Raw genomic sequence first — 18,107 nt, forward strand, 5'->3', positions numbered from 1 at the left:
GTCTCTGTGGGTCTCTGTGAGTGTGGGTCTCTGTGTGTCTCTGTGTGTCTCTGTGGGTCTCTGTGGGTCTCTGTGGGTCTCTGTGGGTCTCTATGAGTGTGGGTCTCTGTGTGTCTCTGTGGGTCTCTATAAGTGTGGGTCTCTGTGGGTCTCTGTGGGTCTCTGTGGGTCTCTGTGGGTCTCTGTGTGTCTCTGTGTGTCTCTGTGGGTCTCTGTGAGTCTCTGTGTGTCTCTGTGGGTCTCTGTGAGTCTTTGTGTATCTCTGTGGGTCTCTGTGAGTCTCTGTGTGTCTCTGTGTGTCTCTGTGGGTCTCTGTGTGTCTCTGTGGGTCTCTGTGAGTCTCTGTGGGTCTCTGTGGGTCTCTGTGAGTGTGGGTCTCTGTGGGTCTCTGTGGGTCTCTGTGAGTGTGGGTCTCTATGGGTCTCTGTGGGTCTCTGTGAGTGTGGGTCTCTGTGGGTCTCTGTGGGTCTCTGTGAGTGTGGGTCTCTATGGGTCTCTGTGGGTCTCTGTGAGTGTGGGTCTCTGTGGGTCTCTGTGGGTCTCTGTGAGTGTGTAATTGTGTTTGTTTTTGTGGTTATAACGCTATAACTCTTACTGGACATCCGAGACAAAAACAGCTTTACAGCTGATTCTGAATGTGTGTCTCTGTGGGTCTCTGTGAGTCTCTGTGTGTCTCTGTGGGTCTCTGTGAGTCTCTGTGTGTCTCTGTGGGTCTCTGTGAGTCTCTGTGTCTCTGTGGGTCTCTGTGGGTCTCTATGAGTGTGGGTCTCTGTGGGTCTCTGTGGGTCTCTGTGTGTCTCTGTGGGTCTCTGTGAGTGTGGGTCTCTGTGGGTCTCTGTGTGTCTCTGTGTGTCTCTGTGGGTCTCTGTGGGTCTCTGTGGGTCTCTGTGGGTCTCTGTGGGTCTCTGTGAGTGTGGGTCTCTATGGGTCTCTGTGGGTCTCTGTGAGTGTGGGTCTCTGTGGGTCTCTGTGAGTGTGGGTCTCTATGGGTCTCTGTGGGTCTCTGTGAGTGTGGATCTCTGTGGGTCTCTGTGTGTCTCTGTGTGTCTCTGTGAGTGTGGGTCTCTATGGGTCTCTGTGGGTCTCTGTGAGTGTGGGTCTCTGTGGGTCTCTGTGGGTCTCTGTGAGTGTGGGTCTCTGTGGGTCTCTGTGGGTCTCTGTGAGTGTGGGTCTCTGTGGGTCTCTGTGGGTCTCTGTGAGTGTGGGTCTCTGTGGGTCTCTGTGGGTCTCTGTGAGTGTGTAATTGTGTTTGTTTTTGTGGTTATAACGCTGTAACTCTTACTGGACATCCGAGACAAAAACAGCTTTACAGCTGATTCTGAATGTGTGTCTCTGTGGGTCTCTGTGAGTCTCTGTGAGTCTCTGTGGGTCTCTGTGGGTCTCTGTGGGTCTCTGTGAGTCTCTGTGAGTCTCTGTGAGTCTCTGTGGGTCTCTGTGAGTCTCTGTGTGTCTCTGTGGGTCTCTGTGAGTCTCTGTGGGTCTCTGTGTGTCTCTGTGGGTCTCTGTGTGTCTCTGTGGGTCTCTGTGAGTCTCTGTGAGTCTCTGTGGGTCTCTGTGGGTCTCTGTGGGTCTCTGTGTGTCTCTGTGTGTCTCTGTGTGTCTCTGTGGGTCTATGTGAGTCTATGTGAGTCTCTGTGGGTCTCTGTGGGTCTCTGTGAGTGTGGGTCTCTATGGGTCTCTGTGGGTCTCTGTGAGTGTGGGTCTCTGTGGGTCTCTGTGGGTCTCTGTGAGTGTGGGTCTCTATGGGTCTCTGTGGGTCTCTGTGAGTGCGAGTCTCTGTGGGTCTCTGTGGGTCTCTGTGAGTGTGTAATTGTGTTTGTTTTTGTGGTTATAACGCTATAACTCTTACTGGACATCCGAGACAAAAACAGCTTTACAGCTGATTCTGAATGTGTGTCTCTGTGGGTCTCTGTGAGTCTCTGTGAGTCTCTGTGAGTCTCTGTGGGTCTCTGTGGGTCTCTGTGTGTCTCTGTGTGTCTCTGTGAGTATGGGTCTCTGTGGGTCTGTGAGTGTGGGTCTCTGTGAGTGTGTGTCTCTGTGAGTGTGGGTCTCTGTGGGTCTCTGTGAGTGTGGGTCTCTGTGAGTGTGGGTCTCTATGAGTGTGGGTCTCTATGAGTGTGGGTCTCTGTGAGTGTGGGTCTCTGTGAGTGTGGGTCTCTGTGGGTCTGTGAGTGTGGGTCTCTGTGAGTCTCTGTGGGTCTCTGTGAGTGTGGGTCTCTGTGGGTCTGTGAGTGTGGGTCTCTGTGGGTCTCTGTGAGTGTGGGTCTCTGTGAGTGTGGGTCTCTGTGGGTCTGTGAGTGTGGGTCTCTGTGGGTCTGTGAGTGTGGGTCTCTGTGGGTCTCTGTGAGTGTGGGTCTCTATGAGTGTGGGTCTCTGTGAGTGTGGGTCTCTGTGAGTGTGGGTCTCTATGAGTGTGGGTCTCTGTGGGTCTCTGTGAGTGTGGGTCTCTGTGAGTGTGGTTCTCTGTGAGTGTGGTTCTCTATGGATGTGGGTCTCTGTGGATGTGGGTCTCTGTGGATGTGGGTCTCTATGGGTGTGGGTCTCTGTGGGTCTCTATGGATGTGGGTCTCTATGGATGTGGGTCTCTGTGGATGTGGGTCTCTATGGGTGTGTGTCTCTGTGGGTCTCTGTGGATGTGGGTCTCTGTGGATGTGGGTCTCTGTGGATATGGGTCTCTGTGGATCTGCAGAATGAACGTAGCAAGTTTAAGACTAGTCATCCACACGGTGACGAAGCAATCAGCCACGTGGCAGAGATGACATCACGACGCGTGACAGCAGCTGGTCGCTTCTGACAAAGCGGCTAGCGCAGCGGAGGCTCAAGCGGGGCCTTGCGCCCGGCATTCCAAATAACAATAGCGCACTGCTCAACACACTTTTTGTGGCACAAGGTATTGCAACGGTCTTAAGGTGATTCCAAATGTGGCATCAGTTTTCGTCGATCACATCGGGTTTTTGAGATGTCAAATGATGTTGCGTTTTCAATGAAAACTGCGGAAGAAAAAAATATGAAATGAATGTGGATATCTACATAAAATGATGATGTTATAAGCACACTATCCTAAAAATACAGCGCCGTGTTTGAACACTAAAGCAAGTCACTGACTCGCAACAACTTGCAATCATAAGTGTTAAGTGTTAATTTCGGGCAAAATCAATGAAAATGGGGGTATGCCGATAGCATAAAAATTAACCCGTAAAAACGAAGTTTTTCACTATAAATCCTTTATATGCGTGGCGGCTAGAGTCCTCTCGTCCTCTGGCTTGAGATGGCTGCCACCTATGGGTCAGATGATTGTCTGCCACCATTAAGCAATTGGTCATTAAATATTTTTAAAAAATTCCCTAAAAAGTGTAACATTTTTGAACAAATTTTTCACGAAAATTAATTGTCACGCACGACGAGCCTGTGTTGCAAAACGTCAGCTCGATTGGATCACGGGAAGTGGGTTAAAAAACGACCGAAAGATTTGCACGGTCCTAAGCGAGCAAGTGAACTTAATATAAAGCATTTAAAAATGAGATGTGACAGAGCAAATCTGAGATCAGATTTGGAATCGGCACCCTGAAAAAATTAGTCTAGAACAGCTGCAAAAGTCCAGGCCAGAATTTGTTTATTGACCAGTGTAATTGGTTTTTTAACCCTTCTATCTGGCAACAAAACTGACACCTTTTTTACAAGGAGTCATGTTTGCATTGACCACAATACCTGCAGCCATAATGCAAACAAAACACACACAACTCTGATGATGTATACACTGTCCTTTAAGTTGATTGGTCCACACCCGAGACAGCTTTCCTTAGAGCCTAGTCTCACACGGTCCTTGAAGTTGATTGGTCCACACCCGAGACAGCTTTCCTTAGAGCCTAGTCTCACACTGTCCTTTAAGTTGATTGGTCCACACCCGAGACAGCTTTCCTTAGAGCCTAGTCTCACACGGTCCTTGAAGTTGATTGGTCCACACCCGAGACAGCTTTCCTTAGAGCCTAGTCTCACACGGTCCTTGAAGTTGATTGGTCCACACCCGAGACAGCTTTCCTTAGAGCCTAGTCTCACATGGTCCTTGAAGTTGATTGGTCCACACCCGAGACAGCTTTCCTCAGAGCCTAGTCTCACATGGTCCTTGAAGTTGATTGGTCCACACCCGAGACAGCTTTCCTTAGAGCCTAGTCTCACATGGTCCTTGAAGTTGATTGGTCCACACCCGAGACAGCTTTCCTTAGAGCCTAGTCTCACATGGTCCTTGAAGTTGATTGGTCCACACCCGAGACAGCTTTCCTTAGAGCCTAGTCTCACATGGTCCTTGAAGTTGATTGGTCCACACCCGAGACAGCTTTCCTTAGAGCCTAGTCTCACATGGTCCTTGAAGTTGATTGGTCCACACCCGAGACAGCTTTCCTTAGAGCCTAGTCTCACATGGTCCTTGAAGTTGATTGGTCCACACCCGAGACAGCTTTCCTTAGAGTCTAGTCTCACATGGTCCTTGAAGTTGATTGGTCCACACCCGAGACAGCTTTCCTCAGAGCCTAGTCTCACATGGTCCTTGAAGTTGATTGGTCCACACCCGAGACAGCTTTCCTTAGAGCCTAGTCTCACATGGTCCTTGAAGTTGATTGGTCCACACCCGAGACAGCTTTCCTTAGAGCCTAGTCTCACATGGTCCTTGAAGTTGATTGGTCCACACCCGAGACAGCTTTCCTGAGAGCCTAGTCTCACATGGTCCTTGAAGTTGATTGGTCCACACCCGAGACAGCTTTCCTGAGAGCCTAGTCTCACATGGTCCTTGAAGTTGATTGGTCCACACCCGAGACAGCTTTCCTGAGAGCCTAGTCTCACATGGTCCTTGAAGTTGATTGGTCCACACCCGAGACAGCTTTCCTGAGAGCCTAGTCTCACATGGTCCTTGAAGTTGATTGGTCCACACCCGAGACAGCTTTCCTTAGAGCCTAGTCTCACATGGTCCTTGAAGTTGATTGGTCCACACCCGAGACAGCTTTCCTTAGAGCCTAGTCTCACATGGTCCTTGAAGTTGATTGGTCCACACCCGAGACAGCTTTCCTTAGAGCCTAGTCTCACATGGTCCTTGAAGTTGATTGGTCCACACCCGAGACAGCTTTCCTGAGAGCCTAGTCTCACATGGTCCTTGAAGTTGATTGGTCCACACCCGAGACAGCTTTCCTTAGAGCCTAGTCTCACATGGTCCTTGAAGTTGATTGGTCCACACCCGAGACAGCTTTCCTTAGAGCCTAGTCTCACATGGTCCTTGAAGTTGATTGGTCCACACCCGAGACAGCTTTCCTTAGAGCCTAGTCTCACATGGTCCTTGAAGTTGATTGGTCCACACCCGAGACAGCTTTCCTTAGAGCCTAGTCTCACATGGTCCTTGAAGTTGATTGGTCCACACCCGAGACAGCTTTCCTTAGAGCCTAGTCTCACATGGTCCTTGAAGTTGATTGGTCCACACCCGAGACAGCTTTCCTTAGAGCCTAGTCTCACATGGTCCTTGAAGTTGATTGGTCCACACCCGAGACAGCTTTCCTTAGAGCCTAGTCTCACATGGTCCTTGAAGTTGATTGGTCCACACCCGAGACAGCTTTCCTTAGAGCCTAGTCTCACATGGTCCTTGAAGTTGATTGGTCCACACCCGAGACAGCTTTCCTTAGAGCCTAGTCTCACATGGTCCTTGAAGTTGATTGGTCCACACCCGAGACAGCTTTCCTTAGAGCCTAGTCTCACATGGTCCTTGAAGTTGATTGGTCCACACCCGAGACAGCTTTCCTTAGAGCCTAGTCTCACATGGTCCTTGAAGTTGATTGGTCCACACCCGAGACAGGTTTCCTGAGAGCCTAGTCTCACATGGTCCTTGAAGTTGATTGGTCCACACCCGAGACAGCTTTCCTTAGAGCCTAGTCTCACATGGTCCTTGAAGTTGATTGGTCCACACCCGAGACAGCTTTCCTTAGAGCCTAGTCTCACATGGTGTTGGACCAGCACCCCTGAAATTAGTCTAGAACAGCTGCAAAAGTCCAGGCCAGAAAAAAATGTTGCTTTTTTGTTGACCAGTGTAATCATCCACACAGTGTATAGTTGACCAGTGTAGTTGACCAGTGTGTAGTTGACCAGTGTGTAGTTGAACAGTGTGTAGTTGACCAGTGTGTAGTTGACCAGTGAATAGTTGACCAGTGAATAGTTGACCAGTGTGTAGTTGACCATAGTTGACCAGTGTGTAGTTGACCAGTGATATAGTTGACCAGTAAATAGTTGACCAGTGTGTAGTTGACCAGTGTGTAGTTGACCAGTGAATAGTTGACCAGTGTGTAGTTGACCATAGTTGACCAGTGTGTAGTTGACCAGTGATATAGTTGACCAGTGATATAGTTGAACAGTGTAGTGTAGAATGCTGTGAGCAGGCCAAGCTGGTTCCAGCCGGCCTGTGGCCACCAACAGGATGGTACAGGCTGATGCTGCTGCTGCTGCATACAACGTGACGTGGCCAACGTGAACCCGGCTGACTTGAGAAAGAGAGGGGGGGGGACTGGGGGAGTGAGGAGAGAGACAAGGGAGGGAGGGAGGGAGAGACACAGAGAGAGACAGAGAGACATAGAGAGACAGAGAGAGACAGAGAGAGACAGAGAGACCGAGAGAGACAGAGAGGGACAGAGAGAGACAGAGAGAGAGACAGAGAGAGACAGAGAGACACAGAGAGACACAGAGATAGACAGAGAGAGAGACAGAGAGACAGAGAGAGACAGAGAGAGACAGAGAGAGACAGAGAGACACAGAGAGACATAGAGAGAGACACAGAGAGACAGAGAGAGACACAGAGAGAGACGCAGAGAGAGACACAGAGATAGACCGAGAGAGACAGAGAGAGACAGAGAGAGACACAGAGACAGAGAGACGGAGTGAGAGACACAGAGACAGAGAGACACAGAGAGACGGAGTGAGAGACACAGAGACTGAGAGAGAAAGACGGAGTGAGAGACACAGAGACAGAGAGACAGAGAGACACAGAGACAGAACGAGACACAGAGACAGAACGAGACACAGAGACAGAGAGAGACAGAGAGAGACAGAGAGAGGGGGGATGGGGGGGGGGAGAGGGGGGGGAGGATGGGGGGGAGGGGGGGGGGATGGGGGGAGAGGATGGGGGGGGGATGGGGGGGGGGAGGATGAGGGGAGGGGGAGAGGGGGGAGGATGAGGGGAGGGGGGAGAGGATGGGGGGGGGGGATAGGGGGGGGCAGTGACCGCTTGTGGCCGGGACGCGACGTCCCCAGCGTCGTCCCAGAGTCAAGGGCGTTGAAGTCTAGAGCCACGTGCAGTGTGGGGTGACAGTGTGGGGTGACAGTGTGGGGTGACAGTGTGGGGTGACAGTGGGGGGTGACAGTGGGGGGTGACAGTGTGGGGTGACAGTGCGGGGTGACAGTGTGGGGTGACAGTGGGGGGTGACAGTGCGGGGTGACAGTGGGGGGTGACAGTGTGGGGTGACAGTGGGGGGTGACAGTGTGGGGTGACAGTGCGGGGTGACAGTGTGGGGTGACAGTGGGGGGTGACAGTGCGGGGTGACAGTGGGGGGTGACAGTGTGGGGTGACAGTGGGGGGTGACAGTGTGGGGTGACAGTGGGGGGTGACAGTGTGGGGTGACAGTGTGGGGTGACAGTGGGGGGTGACAGTAGGGGGTGACAGTGGGGGGTGACAGTGGGGGGTGACAGTGGGGGGTGACAGTGCGGGGTGACAGTGTGGGGTGACAGTGCGGGGTGACAGTGTGGGGTGACAGTGTGGGGTGACAGTGTGGGGTGACAGTGGGGGGTGACAGTGGGGGGTGACAGTGCGGGGTGACAGTGTGGGGTGACAGTGTGGGGTGACAGTGTGGGGTGACAGTGGGGGGTGACAGTGGGGGGTGACAGTGGGGGGTGACAGTGGGGGGTGACAGTGTGGGGTGACAGTGGGGGGTGACAGTGGGGGGTGACAGTGGGGGGTGACAGTGGGGGGTGACAGTGGGGGGTGACAGTGGGGGGTGACAGTGGGGGGTGACAGTGGGGGGTGACAGTGTGGGGGTGACAGTGTGGGGGTGACAGTGGGGGGTGACAGTGGGGGGTGACAGTGTGGGGTGACAGTGTGGGGTGACAGTGCGGGGTGACAGTGGGGGGTGACAGTGCGGGGTGACAGTGGGGGGGTGACAGTGGGGGGTGACAGTGGGGGGTGACAGTGTGGGGTGACAGTGCGGGGTGACAGTGTGGGGTGACAGTGGGGGGTGACAGTGCGGGGTGACAGTGGGGGGTGACAGTGTGGGGTGACAGTGGGGGGTGACAGTGTGGGGTGACAGTGCGGGGTGACAGTGTGGGGTGACAGTGGGGGGTGACAGTGCGGGGTGACAGTGGGGGGTGACAGTGTGGGGTGACAGTGGGGGGTGACAGTGTGGGGTGACAGTGGGGGGTGACAGTGTGGGGTGACAGTGTGGGGTGACAGTGGGGGGTGACAGTAGGGGGTGACAGTGGGGGGTGACAGTGGGGGGTGACAGTGGGGGGTGACAGTGCGGGGTGACAGTGTGGGGTGACAGTGCGGGGTGACAGTGTGGGGTGACAGTGTGGGGTGACAGTGTGGGGTGACAGTGGGGGGTGACAGTGGGGGGTGACAGTGCGGGGTGACAGTGTGGGGTGACAGTGTGGGGTGACAGTGTGGGGTGACAGTGGGGGGTGACAGTGGGGGGTGACAGTGGGGGGTGACAGTGGGGGGTGACAGTGTGGGGTGACAGTGGGGGGTGACAGTGGGGGGTGACAGTGGGGGGTGACAGTGGGGGGTGACAGTGGGGGGTGACAGTGGGGGGTGACAGTGGGGGGTGACAGTGGGGGGTGACAGTGTGGGGGTGACAGTGTGGGGGTGACAGTGGGGGGTGACAGTGGGGGGTGACAGTGTGGGGTGACAGTGTGGGGTGACAGTGCGGGGTGACAGTGGGGGGTGACAGTGCGGGGTGACAGTGGGGGGGTGACAGTGGGGGGTGACAGTGGGGGGTGACAGTGGGGGGTGACAGTGGGGGGTGACAGTGGGGGGTGACAGTGGGGGGGGGGGGGTGAGGGGGGTGAGTGGGTGACAGTGTGGGGTGACAGTGGGGGGTGACAGTGGGGGGGGGGGGGTGAGGGGGGTGAGTGGGTGACAGTGTGGGGTGACAGTGGGGGGGGGGGGGGGTGAGGAGTGGGTGAGTGGGTGGGTGAGTGAGGGGGTGGGTGGGTGGGTGAGTGAGTGAGTGGGTGGGTGAGTGGGTGAGTGGGTAGGAGGTGAGTGGGTGAGTTGGTTAGTGCATGAGTGGGTGAGTGGGTGAGTGGGTGGGTGAGTGGGTGGGTGAGTGGGTGAGGGGGTGGGTGAGTGGGTGAGTGGGTAGGGGGTGAATGGGTGAGTGGGTGAGGGGGTGAGTGGGTAGGAGGTGAGTGAGTGGGTGAGTGGGTGAGTGGGTAGGAGATGAGTGAGTGGGTGAGTGGGTGAGTGGGTAGGGGGTGAGTGAGTGGGTGAGTGAGTGAGGGGGTGAGTGGGTAGGAGGTGAGTGAGTGAGTGAGTGGGTGAGGAGGTGAGTGAGGGGGTGAGTGGGTAGGAGGTGAGTGAGTGGGTGAGTGGGTGAGTGGGTGAGTAGGTGAGTGAGTGGGTGAGTGGGTGAGGAGGTGAGTGAGTGGGTGAGTGGGTGAGTGGGTGAGTGAGGGGGTGAGTGGGTAGGAGGTGAGTGAGTGGGTGGGTGAGGGGGTGGGTGAGTGAGCGAGTGGGTGGGTGAGGGGGTGAGTGGGTAGGAGGTAAGTGGGTGAGTGAGTGAGTGGGTGGGTGAGGGGGTGAGTGGGTGGGTGAGGGGGTGGGGGGGTGAGTGGGTGAGTGGGTATGAGGTAAGTGAGTGGGTGAGTGGGTGGGTGAGTGGGTAGGTGAGTGGGTAGGAGGTAAGTGAGTGGGTGGGGGGGTCAGTGGGTGGGTGAGTGGGTGGGTGAGGGGGTGAGTGAGTGGGTGAGTGGGTGAGTAGGTGAGTTGGTGAGTGGGTGAGGGGGTGAGTGGGTGGGTGAGGGGGTGAGTGGGTGAGTGGGTGAGTTGGTGAGTGGGTGAGGGGGTAAGTGGGTGAGGGGGTCAGTGGGTAGGATGTGAGTGAGTGGGTGAGTGGGTAGGAGGTAAGTGAGTGGGTGAGGGGGTGGGTGAGTGGGTGGTGAGTGGGTGAGGGGGTGAGTGGGTGAGGGGGTGAGTGGGTGAGTGGGTAGGAAGGTGGTTGAGTGGGTGGGTGAGTGGGTGGGTGAGTGAGTCGGTCGGTGAGTGGGTGAGTTGGTGAGTGGGTAGGAGGTAAGTGAGTGGGTGAGGGGGTCGGTGAGTGGGTGGTTGAGTGAGTGGGTCGGTGAGTGGGTGAGGGGGTGAGTGGGTGAGGGGGTGGGTGAGTGGGTGGGTGGGTGGGTGAGGGGGTGGGTGAGTGGGTGGGTGAGTGGGTGAGTGAGTGGGTGAGGGGGTGGGTGGGTCAGTGGGTGAGTGAGTGAGTGGGTGAGGGGGTGAGTGGGTGAGTGGGTGAGGGGGTAGGAGGTAAGTGAGTGGGTGAGTGAGTGGGGGGGTGAGAGGGTGAGTGAGTGGGTGACAGTGGGGGGGGGGTGAGGAGTGGGTGAGTGGGTGAGTGAGTGAGTGGGGGGGTGAGTGGGTGAGTGAGTGAGTGGGTGAGGGGGTGAGTGGGTGAGTGGGTGAGGGGGTAGGAGGTAAGTGAGTGGGTGAGTGAGTGGGGGGGGTGAGAGGGTGAGTGAGTGGGTGACAGTGGGGGGGGGGGGGGTGAGGAGTGGGTGAGTGGGTGAGTGGGTGAGTGAGTGAGTGGGGGGGTGAGTGGGTGAGTGAGTGAGTGAGTGGGGGGGTGAGTGGGTGAGTGAGTGAGTGGGTGAGGGGGTAGGAGGTAAGTGAGTGGGTGAGTGAGTGGGAGGGGGGGGGGGTGAGGGGGTGAGTGGGTGAGTGGGTAGGAGGTAAGTGAGTGGGTGACAGTGGGGGGGGGTGAGGAATGGGTGAGTGGGTGAGTGGGTGAGAGGGTGAGTGGGTAGGGGGTGGGTGGGTGAGTGGGTAGGGGGTGGGTGGGTGAGTGGGTAGGAGGTAAGTGAGTGGGTGAGTGGGTGAGTGAGTGGGTGAGTGGGTAGGAGGTGAGTGAGTGGGTGAGGCGGTGAGTGGGTGAGTGGGTGAGTGAGTGGGTGAGTGGGTAGGAGGTGAGTGAGTGGGTGAGGCGGTGAGTGGGTGAGTGGGTGAGTGGGTAGGAGGTGAGTGAGTGGGTGAGGCGATGAGTGGGTGAGTGAGTGGGTGAGTGGGTAGGAGGTGAATGAGTGGGTGAGGCGGTGAGGCGGTGAGTGGGTGAGGGGGTGAGAGGGTGAGTGGGTAAGGGGTGGGTGGGTGGGTGAGTGGGTAAGGGGTGGGTGGGTGGGTGAGTGGGTAGGAGGTAAGTGAGTGGGTGAGTGGGTGGGTGAGTGGGTGGGTGAGTGGGTAGGGGGTGAGTGGGTGGGTGAGTGAGGGGGTGGGTGGGTGGGTGAGGGGGTGAGTGGGTGGGTGAATGGGTGAGTGGGTAGGAGGTGAGTGGGTGAGTTGGTTAGTGCATGAGTGGGTGAGTGGGTGAGGGGGTAAGTGGGTGAGGGGGTGAGTGGGTAGGATGTGAGTGAGTGGGTGAGTGGGTAGGAGGTAAGTGAGTGGGTGGGTGAGTGGGTGGGTGGGTGGGTGAGTGAGTGGGTGAGTGAGTGGGTGGGTGAGGGGGTGAGTGGGTGAGTGTGTTAGGGGGTGAGTGAGTGAGTGGGTAGGAGGTAAGTGAGTGGGTGAGGGGGTGGGTAAGTGGGTGGGTGGGTGAGTGAGTGGGTGGGTGAGTGGGTGAGGGGGTGAGTGGGTAGGAGGTGAGTGGGTGGGTGAGGGGGTGGGTGAGTGGGTGGGTGAGGGGGTGGGTGAGTGAGTGGGTGGGTGAGTGGGTGAGGGGGTGAGTGGGTAGGAGGTGAGTGGGTGGGTGAGGGGGTGGGTGAGTGAGTGGGTGGGTGGGTGAGTGGGTGGGTGAGTGAGTGGGTGAGTGGGTGAGTGTGTGAGGGGGTGAGTGGGTGAGAGGGTGAGTGGGTAGGAGGTCAGTGGGTGAGTGGGTGAGTGGGTGAGTGGGTGGGTGGATGAGGGGGTGGGTGGGTGGGTGGATGAGGGTGTTAGTGGGTCGGTGGATGAGTGGGTAGGGGGTGGGTGGGTGAGTGGGTGGGTGAGTGGGTGAGTGAGTGGGTGAGTGGGTGGATGAGTAGGTAGGGGGTGAGTGGGTGAGTGGGTGAGTGAGTGGGTGAGTGAGTGGGTGAGTGAGTGAGTGGGTGTACGACTACAACATACTGCGTTACATACATTAATACCATGTACTTACCTAACACAATACCACACTGTATTTAACGCAGGCTGACTTACACATCTGTATATACACAATATTAATAAATAAATGCCTTGTCTCTCTAGCGCTATAAATAGCTGCGTATCTGTCTTGTGCATGCCACTGTCTGGATACACCTCTGACGGTATCTCTCTCTCCGCATCTCTCTATTTAATTAATCGCATGAACTAATCGACAAAAACTACGATCCGTTCTAGATTTGAAGCTTTCGTGACTGCAAGGGAATCATATTTTTAGGGTTTTTTCGGGAAAGTCAACATCTCAACTTCGAACCCACGACCTCCTGTGTACCAGGCGAGGTAGTCAACATCTCAACTTCGAACCCACGACCTCCTGAGTACCAGGCGAGGTAGTCAACATCTCACAGGGTCACGGGATTGAACCCACGACCTCCTGCGTACCAGGCGAGGTAGTCAACATCTCAACTTCGAACCCACGACCTCCTGAGTACCAAGCGAGGTAGTCAACATCTCACAGGGTCACGGGAATGAACCCACGACCTAATGTGTACCAGGCGAGGTAGTCAACATCTCAACTTCGAACCCACGACCTCCTGAGTACCAAGCGAGGTAGTCAACATCTCACAGGGTCACGGGAATGAACCCACGACCTAATGTGTACCAGGCGAGGTAGTCAACATCTCAATTTCGAACCCACGACCTCCTGCGTACCAGGCGAGGTAGTCAACATCTCACAGGGTCACGGGAATGAACCCACGACCTAATGTGTACCAGGCGAGGTAGTCAACATCTCAACTTCGAACCCACGACCTCCTGAGTACCAGGCGAGGTAGTCAACATCTCACAGGGTCACGGGAATGAACCCACGACCTCCTGCGCACCAGGAGGTGGTGATGGTGGTGGTGATGATGTGATGGTGGTGATGGTGGTGGTGATGATGGTGGTGGTGATGGTGGTGATGGTGGTGGTGATGGTGGTGGTGATGATGGTGGTGGTGATGGTGGTGGTGATGGTGGTGGTGGTGATGATGGTGGTGGTGATGGAGGTGATGGTGGTGGTGGAGGTGGTGGTGGTGATGATGGTGGTGATGGTGGTGGTGATGGTGGTGATGATGGTAGTGATGGTAGTGATGATGGTGGTGATAGTGATGATGGTGGTGATGGTAGTGATGATAGTGATAATAGTGATGATAGTGATGGTGGTGGTGATAGTGATGATGGTGATGATGGTGATGGTAGTGATGGTAGTGATGGTGATGATGGTGGTGATAGTGATGATGGTGATGATGGTGGAGATGGTGGAGATGGTGATGTTGGAGGAGGTGGTGGAGGATGTGATGGTGGTGATGATAGTGATGGTGGTGGAGGTGGTGATGATGGTGATGATGGTGTGTTCCGGCCCTCACAGGCGCTACTCACTAACAGCACTTGCCCCTACAGCCTGTCAAGGCTACACGGGGGACCTTTACCTTGTGGTGGATGTGGTGGATGCGGTGGTGGAGGTGATGGTGGTGGTGATGGTGGTAGTGATAGTGATGGTGGTGATGGTGGTGGTGATGGTGGAGATGGTGATGATGGAGGTGGTGATGGTGGTGGAGATGGTGGAGATGGTGGAGGTGATGGTGATGATGGTGGTGGAGGTGATGGTGGTGATGGTAGTGGTGATGATGATGATGATGGTGGTGGTGGTGATGGTGGTGGTGGAGGATGTGATGATGGTGATGGTGATGATGGTGGTGATGATGGTGATGATGGTGTGTTCCGGCCCTCACAGGCGCTACTCACTAACGGCACTTGCCCCTACAGCCTGTCAAGGCTACACGGGGGACCTTTACCTTGTGGTGGATGTGGTGGATGCGGTGGTGGAGGTGGTGGTGGTGATGGTGGTGATGGTGGTGGTGATGGTGGAGGTGATGGTGATGATGGTAGTGATAGTGATGGTGGTGATGGTGGTGGTGATGGTGATGATGGAGGTGATGGTGATGGTGGTGATGGTGGTGGTGATGGTGGAGGTGATGGTGATGGTGGTGATGGTGGTGATGGTGGTGGTGATGGTGGAGGTGATGGTGATGATGGTAGTGATAGTGATGGTGGTGATGGTGGTGGTGATGGTGGAGGTGATGGTGATGATGGTGGTGGAGGTGATGATAGTGATGGTGGTGGTGATGGTGATGTTGGAGGAGGTGGTGGAGGATGGTGATGATGGTGGTGATAGTAGTGATGGTGTGTTCCGGCCCTCACAGGCGCTACTCACTAACGGAACTTGCCCCTACAGCCTGTCAAGGCTACACGGGGGACCTTTACCTTGTGGTGGATGTGGTGGATGCGGTGGTGGAGATTACCAGAGGTCGACTAGCGCCGCTGATGGTCGAAATCTCCGCGAACGACGCGGACGAAACGCAGCCGCTGAGGAGAATTCTGGGCTGAATTGGCGGTCCCCCCCTCGCTTATATAACCTCGGTCGAAAGTCGATTCCGCGATTACGATTTGCGTGCGTCTCAAATCGAGACGTCGATTCCTCTGGGGTTTTCCGCATTGGGTGGAGAATCGAAAGGTAGATGAGAATCGAGGTTTAGCGATATGTGGGGGGGGGGGTTGGGAATCGATTATGTTAATCGTTGCGGTGGCTTAATCGAGACGTCGATTTCGCTACGGGTTTAGCTTTGGGTTGGGAATCGAAGGAGTCGATGAAACGAGGGCGACAAATGACATTGCGGGAACGATTCGGATTGTCTGGTTAATCGAGACGCCGATTCCTTTGTGGTTTCCCTATTGAGTGGAATCGAAAGAGGAATCGAGATGTCCAATTCCTGTACAGTGGCGTTTTGACATTGAGGTCGGAATCGATTAGTAATTTGACCTTGACTAAATCGGGACATCGATTCCTCTGTGGGTTTCATATTAAATGGAATCGACGACGAATCGAGTTTCCAACTGTCACGGGCGAAATGACATTGCGGTGGGAATCGATTCGCGAATCACTAACACGTTAATTTGGACGTCGATTCCTCTGTGGTTTTTCGTATTAAACGGAATCGAAGTGTCGTTGAATCACGATGTCGAATTCCAGCACCGTCGGAGGAGTGACATTGGGGGAGGGAATCGATTCCTAAAATCAATTACACGTTAATCGAGACGCCGATTCCTCTGTGGGGTTTCGTATTAAACGGAATCGAAGAGAAGCGAAAAACGCGCCGTTAAATTCCGGTAGGCGAACTGACATTGCGTTGGAGAATCGATTCCGTAATCGCCATCGTCATAATCGAAACGCCGATTCCTCCGCGGATTTCGCTTTGAGCGGAATCGAAGTGTTGACGGATCGACTCCGGAGATGTTGACGACCTCTCCTGATTGCCTTGAACTGAACTAATGGAAATAATAAAATAATAAAAATAAAATGATTCTCACGACGTTTCGGACACAACGCAAGCAGCCGAAACGTCGTGAGAATTTTTTTTTTTTTATAATTTTATTAAGTTTAATTTTTATTATGTTTTATTATGTTTTATTTTTATTATTTTATGTTTTAATTTTATAAAGTTTTATTTTTATTATTTTATTATGTTTTATTTTTATTTTATTAAGTTTCATTTTTATTATTTTATTACTTCCCTTCTACGTGGTGACTTTACCGAAAGAACCAAGAAGATGAATCCCTGCAGTCACGAAAGCTTTACATCGAAATTTTATTGTTTCATTTTTATTATTTTATTGCTTTATTTTTATTATTTTATTATGTTTTATTATTTTATTGTTTTATTTTTATTTTATTAAGTTTTATTTTTATTATTTCCCTTCTACGCGATGACTGTTTTATTTTTTAAATTGTATTATTTCCCTTCTACGTGATGAATGTTTTATTTTTATTATTTTTATTATTTCCCTTCTACGTGATGCCTTTATATTTTATTTATATTATTTTATTATTTCCCTTCTACGTGATGCCTTTATATTTTATTTATATTATTTTATTATTTCCCTTCTACGTGATGACTTTATGATAAATTTTTATTATTTTATTATTTCCCTTCCACGTGATTAATGTTTTATTTTTATTATTTTTATTATTTCCCTTCTACTTGATGCCTTTATGTTAAATTTTTATTATTTTATTATTTCCTTTCTACGCGATGACTTTGTTTAATTTTTATTATTTTATTATTTCCTTTCTACGCGATGCCTTTATGTTAAATTTTTATTATTTTATTATTTCCTTTCTACGCGATGACTTTGTTTAATTTTTATTATTTTATTATTTCCTTTCTACGTGATGCCTTTATGTAAAATTTTTATTATTTTATTATTTCCTTTCTACGCGATGACTTTAACCGAAAGAATCCCTGCTGCTGCAGTCACGAACAACTTCAAATCGAGACACTTAAAAGTTCAAACCGCAGTCCACAGTCTGTGGCTGCTGCATTGAAGCCGACGCTGCTGATGAGACACTGAAAGTGGAAGCAGTGACACGCAGACACGACGGGTCGAGATTGTTGCCTTTAATCAGCAACGTTGTGTCACTGTGTGTGTGTGTCACTGTGTGTGTGTGTGTGTCACTGTGTGTGTGTGTCGCTGTGTGTGTGTGTCTGTGTGTGTGTCACTGGAAGGATGCCCTGGTGGTCCCCCTCTTTAAGAAGGGGGACCGTACCGACTGTAACAACTACAGGGGCATCTCACTCCTCAGTGTGCCGGGTAAGGTCCTGGCAAGGATTATTCAACATCGCCTTGCTAGGCATGCTGAGGAGAGGCTTGCGGAGCACCAATGTGGTTTCAGGAAAGGGCGGTCCTGCACAGATGCCATATTTTCTGTCCGTCTGCTACAGCAGAGGTGTAGGGAATTCCAAAAAGACCTACATCTCTGCTTTATTGACCTGGTCAAGGCCTATGATACCATCAGTAGGACTGGGCTCTGGGTTGTTCTTCGTGCTTTCGGAGTCCCTGACCCTCTGCTCACGATCATTAAGGACCTTCATGATGGTGAGCGGGCCCGGGTAAAACTACGTGGCCGGGAGTCGGAGCCTTTCCCTGTACACCTTGGGGTGCGACAGGGATGTCCTCTGGCTCCCACATTATTTAACATCTATTTCGACTGCGTAGTTCGTGAAGCCTTCAATAGCTGTACCGGGGGAATTACCATTTGGTACAGATACAATGGGAGGCTGATCGACGCCCGGGTGCGATCAAGGGATGGCTCCCTATTGGTCAACCACGTTATGTATGCCGATGATTTGGTAATAGCTGCTCATTCAGAAGAGGAGTTGGAGACGCTGCTGCTGAGACTGGAGCGTGCCACTAAGAGGTGGGGCCTTACCATCAGCCCCACCAAAACTAAGCACCTGCCTGGGTATTTTGTACCATCGGACACTCCACCCCCACAACTCCCAATTGGTGATGGGGCAGTTGTGGAGAGAGTGGAGAGTTTCCCATACCTGGGCAGTGTGCTCATGACCGGCTCCAGTTTATCAGCAGAGGTCTCACTCCGAATCAGTCGAGCGGCAATATCTTTTCATCGGTTGCGTAACGCTGTGTGGAAGCTACCTGGTCTGTCGCTCCGCACGAAGCTTCAGGTCTTCTCGGCCACGGTCATTCCCTCCCTTCTCTATGCTTGCGAAACGTGGACCCCCCTAGTGGAGCATCTTCGCCGGTTGGAAACATTTAGGCTGGCCTGCCTACGATCCATCCTGGGTTTAACCAGGCTGGATTGTGTGAGGAGCTCACAAGTCCTTGAAAGATCTGGGCAAAGTCCCATCAGTGAGCTCCTCCGGCAGGCA

At 53.2% G+C, this 18,107-nt stretch overlaps 1 long non-coding RNA gene across 2 annotated transcripts in view; it reads right to left on the reverse strand.

Annotated features, from left to right (window-relative positions):
• LOC144954678 (uncharacterized) overlaps positions 1-14,818 on the reverse strand; it is a 30,530-nt gene extending 15,712 nt beyond the window's left edge. For both annotated transcript variants that reach the window (XR_013641322.1, XR_013641321.1), the window contains exon 1: positions 14,682-14,818. This is a non-coding gene — a long non-coding RNA (uncharacterized LOC144954678). The remainder of the gene's footprint in view (positions 1-14,681) is intronic.
• Between the last annotated feature and the right edge of the window lie 3,289 nt (positions 14,819-18,107).

This window comes from Lampetra fluviatilis, unplaced genomic scaffold (assembly GCF_964198595.1).
Source record: "Lampetra fluviatilis unplaced genomic scaffold, kcLamFluv1.1 SCAFFOLD_824, whole genome shotgun sequence".
NCBI lineage: Eukaryota > Metazoa > Chordata > Hyperoartia > Petromyzontiformes > Petromyzontidae > Lampetra > Lampetra fluviatilis.